Source organism: Panthera tigris, chromosome A1 (assembly GCF_018350195.1).
Source record: "Panthera tigris isolate Pti1 chromosome A1, P.tigris_Pti1_mat1.1, whole genome shotgun sequence".
Taxonomy (NCBI): Eukaryota; Metazoa; Chordata; class Mammalia; order Carnivora; family Felidae; genus Panthera; species Panthera tigris.
The window spans coordinates 93230780-93252881 of NC_056660.1; the positions used below are offsets into that span (position 1 = coordinate 93230780).

General features: G+C 46.2%; 1 long non-coding RNA gene across 1 annotated transcript in view; it reads right to left on the bottom strand.

Annotated features, from left to right (window-relative positions):
- Positions 1 to 10379: 10379 nt before the first annotated feature.
- LOC122231228 overlaps positions 10380 to 22102 on the bottom strand; it is a 29940-nt gene continuing 18217 nt past the window's right edge. The window contains exon 3 of the long non-coding RNA XR_006208418.1: positions 10380 to 10662. This is a non-coding gene — a long non-coding RNA (uncharacterized LOC122231228). The remainder of the gene's footprint in view (positions 10663 to 22102) is intronic.

Below are 22102 nucleotides of genomic sequence, written 5' to 3' on the forward strand. Positions count from 1 at the left end.
TGCCTCTCCCCTGCTTGTGCTCTCTCTTTCAAAATAAACTTAATTTTTTTTTCAAAATAAAACTATATGCTTACAAGTTTCTAGATTTTTCTAGAAATCTTCCCCCAAAACTCAGTTTTCCTCTCCATGCCTCAGTTTTGCAGGTGTTCTAAGCACACTTTCAAGCTTCCTGTAAAGTACCTCAACCCAGCGCTCCAGAGAGGAGCTGGGGTCATCAGGCCACCTCCACTAATTCCACCCTATGCCAGATGGACAGGTAATGTGTGTGTTGGATGGTCTTCTTCTGGTAGTGAAATTGAAGACTAAGGTGTGAGTTTCAGGAGATAAAACCAAAAATGCTCACTAGCTTTGAAAACAAACTCCAGGTGGTCTTATCCAGCTTCCCAGAAGCCAAGGTTTGGGTTCAGATCTGGAGCCAACAGTAAGGCAGCAAGGTCTACCTTATTATTACCTTTGCTTATAATTACCTTTGCTCCCGATGTACAGATCATTGCCTCCTTGTGTATTCTATTTTTCTCCAAACCTAAATAGGGAGCAGTAACTGATGATGGGCATTCTTGGATCCCAGCAGATAGTTCCAATTTCTCCATCGCTCCTAACAAACAAGTAACAAACTCGACATTCTGACTACCTAGCGGGAAGATAAAATAACATGGGATGTAATTTATGTGAAAGAGCTAGCTGGGACTCTTCTAGAAGGCGGCCAAATGCATAGACTCAAGGGATCCTCGTGATAACACATACTAAAAAGCACGGTTTTCACAAAGCCACCAGCAGAGACCGGTGACTTCTGCACGCTCCACACCCTCTTCCTCTCAGTGCTTTATCATTACACTATCTGGGGTAGCACCCAGAAGGACACCTACATCCCTGTACTGCTTGGCTCAGCCAGAAGCTGCCATGACGTTCACTATATGCAAAGTCAGAAATGATTCTTGACAACCGCTAAAGCGACTCCACCAAATAGCTTCCCTATGAGACGTCTCTCTGCCCATCAAGCCACGGCCACTGCACGGTGACACGACACAGGGAACGTGCACCGTGCCTGCAGGCACTTCTCACATTCTGGGGCCTTTTTGTCTCTCACAGAGGGGACACCGGCTCTGAAGCACAAGGGATGACTGATCGGGTTTATAAGAATTGGCCGCGAGCCCAGGAGCTACTGGATTTCCCCAGCGCTTTAGCTGAAGGATTCTGCAGGAAGGTTCTGCCATGGTCCTCTCTGCCATCTGAGGTTACCTAACAGCAAGCACCCAAATAAGCGATTGTTTGAATTTCCTCCAAAACCATCAAAGCCAATTCGTGCTTCGGGAGAAGGGACGGGATGAAGGGAGTGACATTTCTGTCTTTGACAGCTGACAACGTACTATTAAGAAAGGCGAAGGGTCAAGGACCTGGCATTTTTTTGTTCCCCCTTCACTGACTTCACACACAAGCAGATGTGACTGGCAGCCTCCTGTCAGAGTCCCGGGACACCTGCCTGCAAGGAGAAACCAGTGCAGGTAATGAATTTACCCTCCTGAGCCTGGATGAACCTAAGCTCATTTCAGAGGGGACACCAGCGGATTAGAAAAGGACTTGCCGGGGCGCCCAGGTGGCTCAGTCGGTTGAGCGTCTGACTTCGGCTCAGGTCATGATCTCACGGCTTGTGAGTCCGAGCCCTGCATCGGACTCTGCACTGACGGCTCAGAGCCTGGAGCCTCTTCAGAGTCTGTGTCTTTTCCCCTCTCTCTGCCCCTCCCCCACTCCTCCTCTGTCTCTCAAAAATCAACAAACATTTCTAAAATTTTTAATTAAAATAAAGAAAAGGATGTACCTCTCAAGTGAGCTCAGACTGACAGAGTTTATGGGAAAGAGGAAAATGCTCACACGTCAGTGTGTTTGGGAACGTAAATAGAGGTGGACCCTAGGAAGAGTCAGACAGCTGGAATCTGTGCAGGATATGTTGAGAAAGGGGGTAGGGTGAGGATAAAGACATGGGGTTCTCTGACAAGTTCACAGTTGGCTGAACGGAGAGCTACTATGTCCAGAAGTAACGTGTGAGGCAGCCACTGGGCCATCTCCACAGGTGCATATTTAGCTGGAGGAACTTCTGCAAGTATCCATGAACTGTATCTCCATTGGTGGACTTGTAGGCAGAATGCCATAAAGTAGGTTCTCTTCCAGTTTATTCTAAGTTTATTTGAGTAATATCTACACCCAACATGGGGCTCAAACTCATGACCCCAAGATCAATAGTCTCGCCCTCTTCTGACTGAGCCAGCCAGGCGCCCCCAGATTTTCTGACCAGATCAGGAAGTCTGGCTCCTTCCAACCATTTCCCTGGCATGACAGCATCATACGGAAAAAGGGTTTCAGGAATCTTATCACCACACAAAAAGAAATTTGTGGAGAAAAAGTTCCTCAAGGTCTTAGTTGTCCACGAGAACAGTATGTGCCAAATGTGTGCTGGGGTTATGAAAAAAAGAAAGGAAACAAGGTATCTCAGAGTGAAGTCCCATTTTTAGAAGCACACTGTATGAAATATCAGAGGTGGGATTTCCACCATTCTGGTTCTGTGTTCTCTTCCAAGGGCCTCACGTGGAAAGAGTTCCCCCTATCAGTTAGGATGCCTTCAGCTGCTGGTAACTTGGAAACTCGAACAGAAACTACCACAGATGACAATGAAATGTGTTCACTTGATTATTTTTTAATGTTTATTCATTTATTTTGAGAAGGATTGTGAGCAGGGGAGGGGCAGAGAGAGAGGGACAGAAAGAGAATCCCAAGCAGAATGCACACTCAGTGCAGAACCCAGCACGGGCCTCGATCTCACAAAACATGAGATCATGACCTGAGCCAAATCAAGACCTGGACACTTAAACAACTGAGTCACCCAGGCACCCAAAAAATAGGTTCACTTTAAAACCCAGAAGTTCAGTGGAGTACAGCATCTCAGTCGGCTGGGTGTCCAACTTTGAAAATATTTTAAAATGTTTATTTATTAATGAGAGAGAGAGAAACAGAGTGTAAGTGGGGGAGGGGCAGAGAGAGAGGGAGACACAGAATCTGAAACAGGCTCCAGGCCCTGAGCTGTCAGCACAGAGTCCAAAGTGGGGCTCAAACTCTCGAACCGTAAGATCATGACCTAGGCTAAAGTCAGATGCTTAACCGACTGAGCCACCCAGCCGTCCCTAGGCATCCAACTTCAGATCTCAGCTTAGGTTTTGACCTCAGGGTTGTGAGTTCAAGCTCTTCACAGGGTGTGAATCCTACTTTTAAAAAATAAGAATTTTAGAAACCTGGCCTTCCAATTCCTAGGACTGACTTGGCTTTGTTTTTTCCATGTGTTGGCTTTACCCTCCAGATGACTTGAAAGCTGGAGGCTCCCATCCAGACACAGTAAGGTCCACAGACAGAAAGCTGTCACTTCTTCCGGTGTCTCCTACTTAGGAGTAAGGAAACATGTCCCAGAAGCTCCTCTCCTCAAGGAATCGCCCCTCACGTCTCATTAATCAGACCTGGATTACAATCCCACACCTAAAGCAGCCCCTCGCAGGGGGACTGGGATTCCCAGTGCTTTCAGAGACGGGCTAGGACCCACCCTCAGGGCTGAAGTAGACACAGCTTCTCCTGAAGCATGGGGACATGGGAAGGCGGGCTGGAGGCCTGAACAGATACAGGCTCTGTTAGCAAGAAGAAAGGGACTGGCTACCTGATGGGCTGCCAACAGCACCTGTTAGAGACATTCATCATTTGTTCCATACACAAAAGAGGGGGCAACTACAGAGGCATCATCCCCTAGACAGCAAGAGTGAGCCCCCGCAGACACCTCAAGCAGTAGTCTATAGAGTCCTACAGATTAAATCTTACAAAAACAATGCCTGGAGACAAAAGTTGTTTGGCTCAAAGAAAGAAGATAAAGGGGGACAGATGCTGCCTTCCAGACCCTAAAAGGCTGTAACTTGCCATGTGTACTTCTGGAGTTAAAACCTGGTTACCCTGAGGTGGCTGGCTGGCTGGCTCAGTCCATAGAGCAGGCAACTCTTGATCTCAGGGTTTTAAGTTCGATCCCTACGTTGGGTGCAGAGATTACTTAAAAATATTTTTAATTTATTTATTTTGAGAAAGAGAGAAAAAGATAGCACCAGCGAGGGAAGGGCATAGAGCGAGAGTGAGAGAGAGAGAATCCCAAGCAGGCTCCAAACTGGAGGCACAGGGTTCAGTCCCACAAACCACGAGCTCACAACCCAAGCCAAAATCAAGAGTCAGAGGCTTGACCAACTGAGACACCCAGGTTCCCCTATTTAAAGTTTCTTAAACCTTAAAATGTTTTTCACTAAAATTGATAACCAGGAGGCTCCTGTCCATTAATGAAGTGAGGACATGGGCTCATTTCCTCTGTGAGATCAGGCGAGATGGGCAAAACCAAAGTCATCTTCCCCCAAGTCAGGACCGACTGTTGATTTCCCTGTATCACCACCACTGACCTGGTCACCCAGGAACAAGGCCTTCGAGTCAGATCTCCTTTCCTCTCCTTCTTCAACTGTATCCAGCCAGTTAGCAAGACCTTGGAATGTGGCTTTTTACATGTCTGTAACATTCATCACTTTCTCCCATTCTGACTCACCCCCACTGGTTCAGAGGCTAATTCTCCAACTTTTGAGTGTCTTTTTTTAATTTTTTTTAATGTTTGTTTATTTTTGAGAGAGAACACATGCACAAGTGGATGAGGGGCAGAGAGAGAGGGAGACACAGAATCCGAAGCAGGCTCCAGGCTCTGAGCTGTCAGCACAGAGTCTGATGAGGGGTTCGAACTCACGAACCATGATATCATGACCTGAGATGAAGTCGGATGCTCAATCAACTGAGCCACCCAGGTGCCCCTGTAACGTTCAAATTTCTGCAACAACTTCCTAACATGTTTCTTGGACCCAAATGCATTTCCCAAAGTGCAGCCCCAATGACATTACTCACCTGCTCAAAAGGCTCCATCAGGTAAGGACAGCCAAGATGCATCCAGAGGCACGCATTATCCCAAGAATAGCAGGGTCTAATTAAAGTCTATCCCATCCCCAAAGTGAGGGGTGGTCGTCACCACATCTGCCTAGAGGGATTTCCTAAGTGCCATGAACCAGTGATTGCTATAGGTCTACCGTGCTTTCCCCTTCCAAATGGGAGTATAAAGTAGCTCCATAATTATATATGGGGAAGGGGGGCAAATATCTTCTTTCTTTGGTTCACAGGACCAAGAGGGAGCCCACTTGAACTACCACTCCACCACCTGGAGATCCCAGACTTTGAGCTAGGTGAGGTGACTGGATCTGTGTCCTGTTCATCTCCCTTTGAGGTGCAGTGAGTAGGATCTACTGCAAAAAAGATCACGGGACTGAGCAGGGACACTTCCATGGATTCACAGAATCTGGTGCACACAGGAAGACCACACTTCCCAGCAACCCTTAGAGTCGGTTAGGGCAATAGGACAGGGTTCTAGCAAAAAGCATGTTTGCAAATGTAAAGTAAGACACTTCCAAGCCCCGCTCTTAAAAACATCTTGCATGACACTCAACTCTGCCCTTCTAGATGCAGCACCCTATGACTGTTCCAGCAGCTCAATCTCCAAGATGGCGGAGCTGCCATCAGCCTGATTCTCTGAAGAACTACAAAGAGCAGCGTTTTCCTCTCCCTTTGCCTTTGTTGGGTACACACCATGCTTGAGAAAGAACCCTTGTGACGTCTGACAACAAATGACACTTCAGGGTGAGCCTAGCCAGTAAAGACCACTCCATACACGAACCCCAGCTGGACATCTAATAAAAATGTAACTCGGGGTCAAAAAAGACTCAGAATAAAGAGTGTGGTAGAAATGCTACAAATTCACCCAACTTTCAGAAAAATTCCTCTCAGGGTCTTCCTACTGGTTTGAAATTAGTACACATCCATTATCATCTTAATCACCAAAAACCCATTCTTGGGAAAAACTAGATTCTACCAAGATTGAAATTTAAGCTTTTCCTTACTTCACCAAACATGAAAAAGAAGGAGGGTGGGGAGAGGAAGGGAGCGGGGTAGGGGGAGGGAAGACTTTCCTTTAAATATCTGAGCAGATTTTTACTTTTTTGCACAACTTAAAAAAAAGCTCAAGCTGTTAGAAGAACATTATTTGAGCACCTCAAATGTAAAATTCACAGGCAATCAAACAAAATGAGGATACCCATCCCCATGTTAGGCAGTCTTAATTTTTGGTTTAAAGGGATGTATTCTTTTATATCTTTCTGACAGTTTTTTTTTTTTTAAAGTCATACATAGGAGGGGCATCTGCGTGGCTCGGTCGGTTAAGTGTCCGACTTCAGCTCAGGTCATGATCTCACACTCCGTGGGTTCAAGCCCTGCGTTGGGCTCTGTGCTGATAGCTCAGAGCCTGGAGCCCACTTCAGATTCTGTGTCTCCCCCTCTATCCGCCCCTCCCCTGTGCATGCTCTGTCTCTGTCTCAAAAATAAATAAAAACATTAAAAAAAATTATAAGTCACACATAAGATCATTTTATTCCTGCACCTTCTCTACAAGGATTTCTTCCTTGTATCCACCTAAAAGGATGAGCTCTTCACATTTATAAAATATCCAATCTGATTATGGCCAATGGGAAGTTTCACTCACCTAAAAGATGAATACAACTTGAATAATAGCATTGATCTGTTCTCAAAGAGCACTGTTACAGACCTTCAAGTAAATATTCAAGCCAAAGAGAGAGAGAGCTATTTAAAGCATTAGAGGTAGCAAATTTTAGATTGCAGCATTGGGCAATTGTTCTAATTTATGGCCACGGAGATTCCTCTTTGCTCGCGGGTGCTCCAATGATGCCCCTTGGTACTGCCCTTGGAAACCTGACCCCTGTGTGTCCCCAGAAGTTACCACTTTCATTCCAACATTAAGCCACTGCCAACATTCAGGCAGACAGACTTCATTTATACGGGCCCAAACCACCTGTGTAACAAAAAAAAAGAAGAGAGTCAAGCAGAGAAAAAGCCTCCAGAATTAGAGGAATTGGAGAAAGAATGTAGCAGGGAAATGTGAATGATCAGAGGCACGTAGTATCCCCACCCCTCCAAATATACCAGAAAAGGGAACAAGCATGAAAATAAACAACTTGAGGAAAGCCTCCTGAAATCAGCTGGGCAGGAACATAACTGGAGTGCGATGTTGTATGAAAATTACCCCACTGGCTCTGGTCATGATCTCACGGTATGTGAGTTTGAGCCCCACATTGGGTTCTGCACTGAGAATGCAGAGCCTGCTTGGGATTTTCTCTCTCCCTAAAATAAATAAGGGGCACCTGGGTGGCTCAGTCAGTTAAGCATCCAACTTCAGCTCAGGTCATGATCTTGCAGGGTGTGAGTTCAAGCCCCAGGTCGGACTCTGTGCTGACAGCTCAGAATCTGGATGGGGCCCTCCTTAAATTCTGTGTCTCCCTCTCTCTCTGCCCCGACCCTGCTCACGTTCGTTTGTTCGTTCGTTCATTCGTTCTCTCTCTCTCTCTCTCTCTCAAAAACAAACATTAAAAACTTAAAAAAAAAAAAAAAAAGACCTCTTACTAAATGTCAACAGTAACATTTATATATCTACATACTACTATTGCTTCTAATACAACAGATGTCTTCCTCTTTATCAGAATCCATCACTCTCCCGGAGCCATCCTATCCAAGCATGGTTTCGCTATTGTCTTTAGATGGACGGTGCCCAAGTCTATATCTTCAGCACCAATCTCCCTTCTAAACGCCAGCCTCTATTTTCAGCTATTTATCGGACACATCTCTGAGCCATGCTGCTGAGCTCGGCTTCCCTGGGAAGCAGATCTGAGATGGAGATTTCCATGTGGCTGGTGTATTGGGGGCACTCTTTGAGACCACCACCACTGAAGGAGTCATGGCAGCAGGGCTGGACAAGGACAGACTGAATGGTGATGCAGCCACCAACAAAAGGCTGAGTCAATCCCACAGCAACTGGGATGATCCTTCAAATCTATTCCAAATTGGGGCAAGGAGGCTCAGACACTGTATCCGCGGACCCACCAGCCATTGGCTGGAGGCTGCCCCAGGGGCATAAGGGCGTAGTCTTGAGTGAGGCAGCTCTCTTCACCCAGGGCAATTTCCAAGAAGGCATTAGCTTTTAGCCAGGGCCATGGACTTCCCAGGTAGCTGAGGAAATGAATACCTCTCAGCCCTACCTCCTCCTGATAATCAGAGGCACCTGTCCCTGCCAGGATGGTGGCTTCTCTCCTTGCCTCGTGCTCTCATAGCACAAGGAGCCTGATGTAACTAAGGGGAAGACAATCATAGCTTGGACCCTCCTAGAGATTCTTCTTGTGTTTCCTAGTGGAAACATGAGCTTCTAGGAACAAGGACTTCTAAACCCATGGAACTCAGAGTCACAGAAATGAGAAACAAATTCCCCAAGCAGGTCACTGGGAATAATAGCAAGAGAGGCAACCTTCCACTTGTGCCCCTTTGATTTCCAGACTCATATATTCTACCTTCTTGAGACTTAACACCATGTGTCGGTTGTTGATGTAGAATACATGAGGCCCATCCGCACAGGGTATTACCAAGAAGGTAGAGCCACAGCCATGTCCTTGAAAGACCATGCCGTTGTGTCTCTGGCTGCAGCTTCTAGGTTGGCATGGTTTGTTAGGACGAGGGTGTTGCACATGATAACCCTGGATCCCATGGTCATGGGCCCATTGGTGTATTTCTTTTGCTGCACATTAGGGCCAAGTGCACATCACAGCAATGTGTTCACAAGAGAACCTATAATCTCTCCCATTCCCGAGTCATTCCACAAACTGTTTCCCGTGTCCTGTGACAAGCAGATTGCCATGCCACTCGAATGGGATGTGCCCAGGCACAGGAGCTGGACACATGGTTCCATCACCCCAGATACACTCCTAGCACTTTCCTGCATTAGCAATTCTACTCCAAGGTAAAGATTTTTAATAGCGTTACTATACTACAGAAACAACAAATGTTATACAGTAGAATAAGAAATCAGCTGAGTTTTCCAAACAACTTTAAATAAAGGTGGCATTTGTAGCAGACTGATTTGAACTGAATGCCCAGAATCCCAGGGGAATGTGCACACTATCCTTCATCCTTAGAAATCATTTAAGAGAGGGGCACCTGGGTGGCTCAGTCGGTAAAGCATCTGACTTCAGCTCAGGTCATGATCTCAGGGTTCGTGAGTTCGAGCCCAGCACCGGGCTCCCTGCTGTCAGCCCTTCAGATCTTATGTCCCTCTCTCTCTCTTTCCCCCTCCCATGCTCATGCTCTCTCACTCTCAAAAATAAATAAACCTTAAAAAAAAAAAGAAATTATTTAAGAGAAACAAGCATCGGTCAGGGAATGAGCACTGCAGGAAGAATTGGGAGATCTGAAATCTTGTGTTGGATTTTCCATTGATAGGGATATAATTCAGTTAAGACCTTAGCAACTTAAACTCCTTCATTGCTTCATCTATAACCCTACCTGCAAGCATCTATTCAACATCTTCTCCTAGATATCTCAAAGGCACCTCAAACTCAACATGTCTAAGACCTGCCTCATGATCTGTCCCCACCATCCCAGTCCTTTTCCAGTATTTACAGTCCCTACAAATGGTCTTACCACCCACTCAGCTGCTCAGGCCAAACATCTAAGAATTCTCCTTGACACCTATTTTTTTCTTCAACTGCTATACTAAATCCACACCAAGCCCTCCTGACTTCACTTCCCAAATGGCTCTTGGATCCATTCTTCTGTCCCTCTTCTCCACTACCACCCACAACTCCATTCGTATGCTAGTCCCAGCCACCTGTCCTCTGGACAATTGGAGGGTGCTCTCAATGGCTCTACCTGCATTCATTCTACTCCCACTTCTTTTTCCTGGGATTCTGGGCATGCGCGCACGTACACGTACGTGTACACACACACACACACACACACACACACACACACACACACACACACACACACATCCAGTACAACCACAGTAACCTTTTGAAAAGCAAACCCCATCCAGCCACCACCTCCCTGTTGAACATGGCCTACGAGGCAGGACATGGCCTGGCCCTTGCCTCCCTCTCCAGCCTCGAGTGAAATCAGGCTCCTGCTCACACCTGCCTCCTTTCTTGCTGTCATGTCCCTTTACTCTGTCCATTCACCCTCCTACCGCAGGGCCTTTGCATATACCTTTCCTCTCTGGAGTTCCCTGCTTTTCTCTTCACTTAGAAAATATCTAGTCATCCATCACTTCCTCAGAGAAGTCTTCCCTGACTACCCTGTTACAGATTCTCAGAACACCGTGTACCCTCCTTCCAGTACCTTTCAGAGATGCAAACTTACATGTATTTTGATGATTGCTTGATTAATGTTCCTCCCTCAAATGAGACAATGGGTTCCATGAGGATACCAATGGCATCTGGTTTTGCTTACATCTGCCAACACGGACTATGTGACTTCCACTTTCTCTCCCATGAATTCTTTATCAAGGGGGTCCCCAGTCCAGGGACAAGACCCCACTGTCCCATCAACTGTTCTTCTCAGTCTCTGAAGATCCAGGGACTACACCTTCCTCAGTCTCAGTTTTCCTCTTGATAAATAAGGAGAAGGATGCTGGTTCTTTCTTTCTGGTATGCAGAGAAATATTGGGTTCTGGGAGAACATTAAGATCAGGGTAAGCACAACTGTCCCTGTTGTTAAGTCACCTTTCTTTCTCCTCTTGTCCTTATACATGACACCCCCACACACCCTGGAGGTGACTACATGTTGGGGCCACAATATTCTGAAAAGGCAGCCTTATGATCAAGTAAAGCCACTGAAGGACTAAGATACTGTGTTCAAGCTGAGCCTCTGTAGGTTCACTTAGGATTATTCGTGTCCTTCTGAATTTCCTTCTGAAAGTAATGACTGCTGTAAGGTGTTGCTTTAAAGCGTGAAGCGTAAAGTCACATAGGCCTGGGTCTGAAGATTGCTTCTACTACATCTGTCTGTGATATTTGGGTGAGCTGTGTAAATTCTTCCAAACCAGTTTCCTCATCCAAAAAAAGTAGAGTAATTATAATAATATTATTATAGGGGCATCATAAGAATTAAATGAGGGGGCGCCTCGGTGGCTCAGTTGGTTGAGAGTCCGACTTCGGCTCAGGTCATGATCTCACAATCCATGAGTTCGAGCCCCGCGTCCGGCTCTGTGCTGACAGCTCAGAGCCTGGAGCCTGCTTCGGATTCTGTGTCTCCCTCTTTCTCTGCTCCTCCCCAGCTCACACTCTCTCTCTCAAAATAAATAAAGATTAAAAAAAAATTTTTTTTTAAAGAATTAGGGGCACCTGGGTGGCTCAGTCAGTTAAGCAACCAACTTTAGCTCAGGTCATGATCTCGTGGTCCGTGAGTTCAAGCCCCGCGTATGGCTCTGTGCTGACAGCTCAGAGCCTGGAGCCTGCTTGGGATTCTGTGTCTCCCTCTCTCTCTGCCACTCCTCCATTCATGCTTGCTCATGCTCTCTCTCTCAAAAAAAAAGTAAATAAAAAGATTTTTTTTAATTAAAAAAAAAGAAATTAGATAATATGTATAAAGCATTTACACAACACCTGGCACAAAATGCTATTAAATAAGTAGTAGCTGTTATGAGAAATAATTTAGGGGTGCCTGGGTGGCTCACTCAGTTGAGCGTCCGGCTCTTGATTGCGGCTCAGGTCATGATCTCACAGGTTTGTGAGTTCAAGCCCCATGTCAGGCTCTGCGCTGAGAGTGTGGAGTCTGCTTGGGATTCTCTCTCTCTGCCCCCTCCCCCAATGCATGCATGCGTGCACTCTCTCTCTCAAAATAAAAATAGATATATATGAGAGGTAATTTAATGAGAAAACATGTTTCAGGTGGATCTGTAATATTTTAGCATAAATTCTTACCTATTTTGGTTACAATCTTATAATGGACACTTCCAGTGTTCCTCCCAGATCCCCAGATTCCTTTTACTTTTCTAAGCACCTGTCCTCTGGTGCCTTTGTTCTTTGGCCTCTCACATTCGCACCTGTGCAGCCAGAAGTGTCAAGGAGATCCCTTAGCTGATAGGTGACAGATACAGGAGTCTGAAAGCCCAGCTCACTTGTGTTGGGTGGGGACAAACTGAGTTACTTGGTGAGATCAAGTTGAGAATGACACTTTGCCAGAAACATCATTCTTGCCTCTTTCCCCTTCCCTGTCCACCTCCTCACTGGCTTCTCCTGGGATCATGTTCCTAATAAATCTCTTGCCCACAGACCCCTGTCTCAGGGTCTGATGCTGGGGGGCACAGCCCAGGAAAGATCTGTCCTCCTGGATACTTAGGAGGAAGATTTTCATACGTTCAGCACTAGGGGCGCCTGGGTGGCTCAGTCAGTTAAGCATCTGACTCTTGATTTAGGCTCAGGTCATGATCTCACAGTTTGTGAGTTTGAGCCCTGCACTGGGCTCTGTGCTGGTGGTGCGGAGCCTGCTTGGGATTCTTTCTCTCTCCTTCTCTCTCTACTCCCCCATTCATCCTCCCTCCCTCCCTCTCTCTCTCTCAAAATAAATAAATAAACTTTAAAAAGAAAAAAAAGGTCCAGCACTCAACCCGCAGAAGAGGTAGGGTATGTGGGCTCGATGACATAGGGTCCTGGGGTTCAGCCCCTCCAGGTTCAGGCTGCTGACCTTTACCAACACACTGGATAAAAAGGACATGGGAGCAAAGCACTCCCTTTTTTTTTTTTTTTTCAATATATGAAACTTATTGTCAAATTGGTTTCCATACAACACCCCAAAGCACTCCCTTTTGAAATGATCTCATTTGAAATTTGAAAAACAGGCATTCTTACCCCTTGAGCTTATTTTTCTGATCATCAACTTATCTGCAAAACTTTCTTTTTAAGTTTATTTATTTATTTCAAGAGAGAGTGTGAGCTTGAGCCAATGAGGGGTAGAGAGAGGAGGAGAGAACCCCTAGCAGGCTCTGCATTGTCAGCACAGAGCCTGATGTGGGGCTTGCCCTGAGCTGAAATCAAAAGTCAGACACTTAACAGACTGAGCCACGCAGGTACTCCTCATCTGTGGAACTTTTTTTTTTTTAATGTTAATTTATTTTTGAGAGAGAGAGAGACAGAGCATGAGCAGAGGAGAAGCAGAGTGAGAGGGAGACACAGAACCCAAAGCAAGCTCCAGGCTCTGAGCTGTCAGCACAGAGCCTGACATGGGGCTCGAACCCATGAACCGTGAGATCACAACCTGAGCTGAAGTCAGACGCTTAACCGACTGAGCCACCTATGAAATGGTTAAATTAACCAGTTTCACAAGGACTTTATGGAGATCTCTGTAATCACGTCTTAAAATATTTTTACATCAGTGTGTTTTCCCTCTACAACGTCACCTTCTGCCGTTTAGCCCACCATCCTCAAACATGCCACAACAAGCCAGGCCAGCTCATGGTGGGCTCAAGCAGGCAGCCACTCGTGCCATGAAACAGCACAGGGTTCTTTACCATCAGAAGAACATGACCGCCAAGGACACCATGACCACAGAGGGGACCATTCTTTCCTCCTGTTGGTCTGTTCAAATTCAACACATCCTTGCTGAACACTTCCTGTGCACCAAGCGCCCTGCTGTCTGCAGTAGTAGGTGCAACTGACAGGCTTTGCCCTGATGGCATTAAAGACAAAAATGAATAACCAAACTAATCAACACGTAACTGTTAACCTGACTGTAAAAGCCAAGAGCGAAAAAGCACAGAGCACCAGGAAGGCGGGTAAGAGAAGAGCTGACCTACAGTACAATTGAGGAAGGCACTCCTGGGAAGGCTGTGAGAAGGGGGCTAGTAGAGAAGGAGGTAAAGGAGTACTGAAGGGATCACACGCAAAGGTCCTGAGGCAGAAACACAACTGCACTTTGGTGGAACTAGAAGAAAGAGCACAAAGTCAAGTGAAGGTGGTAGGAAGGGGCGCTTCAGAGGCCAAATGAAGCCTGGTCTCACAGAGTCACAGACCACCAAGCGCCTTCCCAGTCACCACCTCCTGCCTAATAGGACCCCCTATTTCTAGGATGCATGGCCCGCCTATCCCTAGCAGGCCTGCCTGAAACCTAGTCTCTCCACCCAGGCCCTCTGGGTAGCTGCAACATCCAATTTCTCCTATTACCCAAGACTGTATTTTCTTACTAACTGATACAGAGCAAAACGCGTGGCACATCAAGTGCAGATCGTAATCAGCGAGGGCAGAATAGTCTAGCATAACAAGTAGTAGTCTGGTCACAGACAACCATTTTCCAGGGACAGCAATTAGGGGGCCATGGGGAGAGGCTGTGGATCATGCCCCCCCTCCCCCGCCTTTCCTAGAGTAAGTAACACAAATGCTCCCAAAACAGTCTTCTGCGTGGCTGGTAAACCCAGATCAGAACAGCACTTATCAAGAGACCTCTGAGCGCCTGATTTTTTTTAAAAGGTCACGAGCAGCATCCAGCATTAACACTTAAAAAAAAAAAAATGCAGCAGCTTTGCCAACAATAACCAAAATGAATGCGAAGGACTCTGTCTTTATAGTGAATGACGTCTGCAAGGAGGAAGGAAGTTCAAGGGCAGACAGCCTCCTGCAGCCCTTCAGAGATGAAAGGCGATCTGGAAAAGGAGCAGGCCTTGAGAGTCAGCACATGAAAGGCAGTATTATCCGTTCACTTTAGACGTTTAAAATCCTCACACTGCGATTCAGGGACAGTGATGGTAATGAACCCAACGAGGCAAAATGTAACCCAGGGAGCCCCTTGTCAGGTCCCAGGATTCCACTCCCACCAGCAGGGCTGCACCAAGCAGACCTCAGATGGGCAGGGCGGTCATTCTCCTGCTGGAATCCCACCAGCACACCCAGCTGGACCGGGACCACCAGAGGTGAACGTCAAGGTCACCAACAGAGTCTACTTTGCAAGATACTATACCTCCTCAAGAGGTGCGTGGAAAGGAGACAAAACAAAAACCCTATGTAGATACGGCTTTGTGGAATCCATCAGAAGTGAAAACACAAACAGAAATAGAAGAAAGGCATGGGGCGCTTGGGTGGCTCAGATGGTTGAGCATCCAACTTCAGCTCAGGTCTTGGTCTCTTGGTTCATGAGTTCAAGCCCCACATCAGGGTCCCTGCTGTCAGCACTGAGCCCGCTTTGGATCCTCTGTCCCCCTCTCTCTGTCCCCTCCACTTGCACTCTCTCAAAAATAAATAAAACATTTTTAAAAAATAAGAGAAGAGCAGAGGCTTGTTCACTGCTCAAAAGAAAGACAGGAGAGGAGACCCCGGGTGGCATAGTCGGTTAAGCATCTGACTTTGGCTCAGGTCATGATCTCACAGTTCGTGGGTTCGAGCCCCTCGTCAGGCTCTCTGCTGACAGCTCAGAGCCTGGAGCCTGCTTCGGATTCTGTGTCTCCCTCTCTCTCTACCTGCCCCGTCCCTGCACGTGCTTTCTCTCTCTCTCTCTCTCAAAAATAAACAAATATTTTAAAAAATTAAAAATAAAAAGGGAGGAGAGCTTTGGTTTAGGTTTGTAGGGCTTAACTTTTATTTTGAACCAAAGTTGCTTTTTTTCCATCATAAAAAACAAAAAAGCTCATAAAGAGAGAGAACAAATATTCCTAACTCATCCTGAGTTTCATGAGGTGTGTCCACGATGAGACACGCACTCAGCAGGTCTTCAAATGAAGGGTCATCCTGCTCGGGGACTCATCGGGCCCCTTGGCAACTCACATACTCAAGTTTTAGCTGTTTTAGTTTTGTTTTTAATTTGAGAGAAAAAGAGTGCAAGAGAGCAGAAGTAGAGAGAGAGAAAGAGAGAGAGAGAACCTTAAGCAGGCGCCGCAGTCAGCAAGGAGCCCAACACAGGCTCAGTCTCACAAGTAGGGGATCATGACCTGAGTGGAGATCAAGAGTCGGGCGTTCGACCGACTGAGCCACCCAGGCTCCCCTAACTGAACCTTTGTTTATCCACAGCAAGGGGTTACACAAGCCATGCAGCAGAGTTGGTCCAGGAAAATCCACACAGCTCCGTTTTCAAGGGCTCTGCTGGGATCACTAATTCACTCTCCTGACAACACAGAATCACACTGGAGAGTGGGATTCTGGGGGAGCCAGTGAAGATAAACATGATACCACAGGTTGGGGGGGGCTAAGAAAAATGGGGCAGCTGGGGCACCTGGGTGGCTCCATCGGTTACATGCCCAACTCCGGATTTCGGCTCAAGTCATGATCTCACAGTTCATGGGTTTGAGCCCAGCTTCAGGATCTGCACTGGAGCCTGCTTGTAGTTCTCTCTCTCCCCCTCTGTCCCTCCCCTGCTTGTACTCGAGCTCGCTCTCTCTCTCTCTCTCTCTCTCAAAATAATAAAAAAACAATACTGCACTTAAGCTGGATTCATGTCACCAGAGCCCCAGGTGAGTTTACAATTCCCACCTGCTGTGGCTCATGAGGATAAACAGGGCAGGGAAGGACACAAAACCCCCAAGACCCCCTCTGCCTGTGCCAAGTAACCCCCAGACCCTTTAGTGGAGCAGAAAACAAGACTCAGAGGGTGGGGCCAGTGTCCAGGGGTCACATCCACACCGTGTAGCGACCATAGGGGCCAGGGCAGAAGTTGTGACCCTCTGAAGGAAGAAACGAGAATCCCTCTACAAGGACACTTAACACCCTCCACTACAGGATGGATGTCCGCTAAGCCCACAAAGGCGATGGATGTAACATGGGACAGACCGCAGGAGGCCAGGACTCTGGCCGCCACCACGTAGCATCAGAGCTGCTGGTAGAAGCTGAGGGTTGATAGCACAGAGGGGACCTGGAACAGCCGAGGGAGACACACGGGGGGCAGAAGAGGCCCCGACTTAGGAAGGGCTCAACAAGACGCTTGGTGAAGAAGTGAACAAGGAACAAACGAGACCTCAGGCCTGGATATGTCTGCCTCAACACAGCTCATGAGGTTGGTCACTGAAATGCTTGTGGCTACAGCAGAAACTTAGAGTCAGGTTTCTAGACGGGATGGGGCCCAGAAAATGGCAGCATTTTTAGAAAAGTCAGGGATAGTTAGGAAAACAGAAGTGCCTCACCTGAGTTCCTGAAGATCGTAGAGAGAAACACGGTAAGATGTGTCCCCTATGACCTTCCCACCCTACAGGGGGTCCACACTTGCCCCTGAGTCACTGGGGAACGTGGTTTAAAAATACAGATTTCTGGGTCTCTGTCAATGTTTACTGAATCTGAGTCTCCAGGAACTGGGCATTTTATTTTTTAAGGCCTATGGGTCCTTTTTTTTTTTTAATTTTTTTAAGTTTATGTATTTATTTTGAAAGAGAGAGAGAGAACAGGAGAGGGGCAGAGAGAGAGAGGGAGAGAAAGAATCCCAAGCAGGCTCCATGCCATCAGCACAAAGCCCGACATGGGGCAAAGAACTCACAAACCGAGAGATCCTAACCTGAGCCAAAATCAAGAGTCAGACACTCAACCAACTTAGCCACCCAGGCTCCCTGTGGGTTCTGAGAATCACAGCAATAGCCTGGGCCCTTTTCAAGATGGCCTCTCTGACACCAGAGACACAATGGCCTGACAATTTTGCAAGCTATTTCCAAGCTCAAATGAATGCTTGGTGGTTCCGGGTCAAAGAGAAGAGAAGAGAAGAGAAGAGAAGAGAAGAGAAGAGAAGAGAAGAGAAGAGAAGAGAAGAGAAGAGAAGAGAAGAGAAGAGAAGAGAAGAGAAGAGAAAATACAATGGGAAATTTGAGAGGAGAACAAGGATTCCATTAAAACGGACCACTTAGCAATTACTTTCAAAAGCCAGATGATTTTGAATAAAACCGCCAGCACAGCAGAAGAGAACGTCCTGCTAAACATCAAGCATGCTCATAAATGCGCTAATAGAGAAGGCGTCTTTGGAATTCCAATAAGGGTAAAAGAATAAGGTCACTTAAGACCTGGCCGTATTTTTAGAGGCTGTGCTCTCGTAGGAACTTCAGTCCTGAAATGAGCAAAAAGGAAGTGAATCCTCTGAGCACATCATTGAGAAAGGTCTTGGTCCCAGCCCACCTTGGGGAAGGGGACACCATCCAGGCCCTCTGTTCCTACTGGCTAGCCTGTGATTTGGAAACAGGCCAACCTGGGATGAGTTCAAGTCCTGCTTCCAGTACTGTGTGTCCTTGGGCAAGGAATTTAAACTCTGCGAATCTCGACTCCACCCCCAATAAAACAGGGTAAGAATGGGAGCCAAATCTTAGGGTTGTTTTAAGCATGATGTGGAAAAGTAGGTATGTCAGCATCGGCACAGAGTCAATGCTCTGCAAGTATGAGCCAGGTTCATTAGTATTTTTACTGTGGAGTCTTAACATCGCTCGGCTTTTTAATTAGCACTGGCTTTGCCTGGGCACCACTGCTGAAACATTTTCTATTCCTGGTTTCCAAATTTGCCTGCTGTAAACCTGACTTTGGAATTTTCCCCCTGAGCAAGCAGCAGCATCCACTCTGGGGTTATAGCTAAAAATCTATTTCCAAGTGGTAAGTGGTTCTAAGTCGCCCCGTGAGTAAGTGCCCCTTAAGGGAAATGGCCTGGATTTTCCTCTACTTTGTGCTGAAAGGTCAGATTTCACAGATGTATTGATATTCCTGGATGGGTTTCCTTCATTCTCCATTTAGCCAACTCCTACTTTTCCTTTAAAGCCTCCCATATGAAGGCTTTCTTCCCAGGGGACCGAACACACCTCTCTGATAACCTAAATTCATTCAGTCATTCATTCATTCAATAAGGACTTACTGTCTGCTGGGCACCAACATTTCTTCTGCATGTATCTTCTGACACTTGTGTTTATTTTTTTATTATTATTATTTCCTCTCTACACTAACTTGAACCTCCCTCACCATCGGAGACCATGCTGAATTCTTCTCTAAATTCTTGGTGCCCAGCAAGTACTCATCACATAGCAGACTGCTAGAAGTTTTCTTGTTGACCATAGTGCTGATTCCTTAACCATGTGGGACAGTCTCCCTCAAGATCAAGAAGATATGTCACTAAAGCAGCTTGCTTGGACTTACTAGTTAGTCGTAGGACCCTAAGTCACTTTGTCTCTGGGATCCTCTCAAGCTTTAAGACTTGATGTACTTGGAATCTGTGTATTTCTATTAAAATTTTTTTAACGTTTATTTTTGAAGGAGAGAGAGACAGAGCATGATCGGGGAGGGGCAGACAGAGAGGGAGACAGAGAATCCAAAGCAGGCTCCAGGCTCTGAGCCATCAGCACAGAGCCCAAGGAGGGACTCGAACTCACAAACGGTGAGATCATGACCTGAGCCAAAGTTGGATGCTTAACCAACTGAGCCACCCAGGCGCCCCTCTGTGTATTTCTAAAGCTTGGCTATTCCACCCAGGGCCTCCGAATTTCCAGGAAGGAAAGTCACTCTCCAGGGATCCCAACTTGGAGCAAAGCCAAGGGACAGACCTGCATATACTCATAGAATGGTTTCTGCATTTTCCCAGTAAAGTCACATATTGTTGTGTTTTCTTTTAAAATTTAAAAACGGGAGCCTGGGTGGCTCAGTGGGTTAGGCATCCAACTCTTGATTTCGGATCAGGTCACGATCTCACAGTTCGTGAGTTTGAGCCCCATGTCGGGCTCTGCACTGACAGCACAGAGCCTGCTGGGATTCTCTCTCTCCCTTTCTCTCTCTCTCTGCCTCTCCCTCTCAAAAATAAACATTTATATATATATATATATATATGTGTGTGTGTGTGTGTGTGTGTGTGTATGTATATATGTATGTATATATACATATATATGCATATATGCATGTATATATATCCTTTAAAAATTTTTCAATTAAAAAATAAAAACCTTCTACTGATAATCTGATCCACCTCCTATCTCCCTTTTGAACCTGCCCTTCCCCCAAGAAAAAGACATATAAAAACATATTAAGATAAAATTGACTCTTGGGGCACCTGGGTTAAGCATTTGATTTCGGCTCAGTTCATGACATCACCGTTTGTGGGTTCAAGCCCCGCGTCGGGCTCTATGCTGACAGCTCATAGCCTGGAGCCTACTTCAGATTCTGTGTCTGCCTCTTTCTCTGCCCCTTACTCATTCACTCACTAAGATGAATAAACATTTTAAAAAAATTTTTTTAAAGATGGAGTGGACTCTAGTCAACATCACTGTCTGCATTCCCTGAAGAACAATGAACTAGGAGTTGGCCAGCTACAAAAGATAAGAAAATCACAAAGGTAAGACGTTCAATGTCTGTCCTGAGACACACTGAAAATTCTCTGTCCATTGGAGCTGTTTCACTTCCCTCCACATGATGTGACATCATAGAGATGCAATTTTTTTACTCTATTTATAGTCTTGTCCTTCAAAAGCAACTCATAAAAAAATAAAATAAAAATTTTACAAAAGCAGTTCACAGGCCTTGGATGATGAGAATTTCATTAAGAAATTATTTGTTAACCTAGATTTGACACCATAAATTCTGTGTGAATCTGATGTTTGGATACGTCCATCAATTTTCCTAGACTCTTCAAATGCAGAAATTTCATGTTATTTCCTTCTTCACTCACAGATAAGGTCCAAAGATGTTTTAAGTTGGTGATTCAGTTACTATAAAAGTTGCCTGAACTGCGAAGCCTACTTGAAGACCAAGGCCAATGGTGTTCAGGCTGCTCTGTGAGGGCATGCTGTACCTATTACCCTGCACACAGACCTGTCCTTGAGACCTGCTGGACCCAAGGCAGAAAGTGTGGGTAGATCGCCACTAAACCATCAACCTGACTAGAAAGCCAAGTACAGATTGTGCTCGAGGTGGGTGAAAAGCATCTTTGGACTCCAAGGACAGAACACTTTGTCTTCCCAAGATACCACTGGGATCTTCTCAAACAATGATGCATTTGATTCCCAAAAGCCACCATCTTGGAAACACCTTGTTGCTTCCTAGCCTCTCTCTGTTTCTCTCAGGTTGAAAGCCTTATTGCAGGTGTGGAGCAGATCAGAAAACCTATAGCACCCTTAATGGAAATAACCATGCAGAGGCTCTAAAAAGGACTCTGGGTCATTTTTCCAGAACAGAAATGAGCTCTTGATGCTGGTAGAGGAGAGTAGCTAAGTCTTCCCACTCCATCCCAATTACTGGACTCTTGGCTCTTGTCTTGCCTGGTAGCGAAATTTGTCATGTGATTTTAATGCCATACACTAGATCTATCATCTGGGTCCCTAAATTTAATAACTGGGATCCACAAACAAAAACAGTAAGGAGGGATGCCTGGGTGGCTCAGTCGGTTAAGCGTCCCACTTCAGCTCAGGTCATGATCTCACAGTCTGTGGGTTCGAGCCCCGCATCGGGCTCTGTGCTGACAGCTCAGAGCCTGGAGCCTGTTTCAGATTCTGTATCTCCCTCTCTCTCTGACCCTCCCCCGTTCATGCTCTGTCTCTGTCTCAAAAATAAATAAACGTTAAAAAATAATAATAATAATAATTTGGGGCACCTGGGTGGCTCAGTCAGTTAAGCATCTGACCGGCTCAGGTCATGATCTCACAGTTGGTGGGTCTGAACCCCTGTTGGGCTCTGTGCTGACAGCTCGGAGCCTGAAGCCTGCCTCGGATTCTGTGTCTCTGTCCGTCTCTCTTCCCCTCCCCCACTTAAAAAAAAAGAGAGAATTCATTTCTCTATTGTTCTTCAATAACATCTACTCCCTCTTCTTTCCCCTCCCACCAGTTCCTCTCTGACCCTTCGATCTGCCATTCTCACACACAAAGGACAGAGTGTTCCTTAGAACAGAGCAGATGTTTATGAAGAAGGAGAATAAATTGGGCCACGAAAAGATGACAACCACAACTCAATTCTTCAGGCAGCAATATGTCCCAACTTCATTCCCTACCTCACAAACACAGATGGGTGGCAAAGAAGGACTATAACGGAAGTTAAGAAGGCATTGTAATCCACGTAAGAGTAATTTCATGACTGTTTAGCATCATCCAAGGTTCAGTATGGCTTTTCTGACCCTCCTTTCTGAGTAGCAAATAAATTCTGTCAAGGGAAACCAGATCACGTCAGTCCCACCCAGGAGCAAAGGGAGAGTTAAT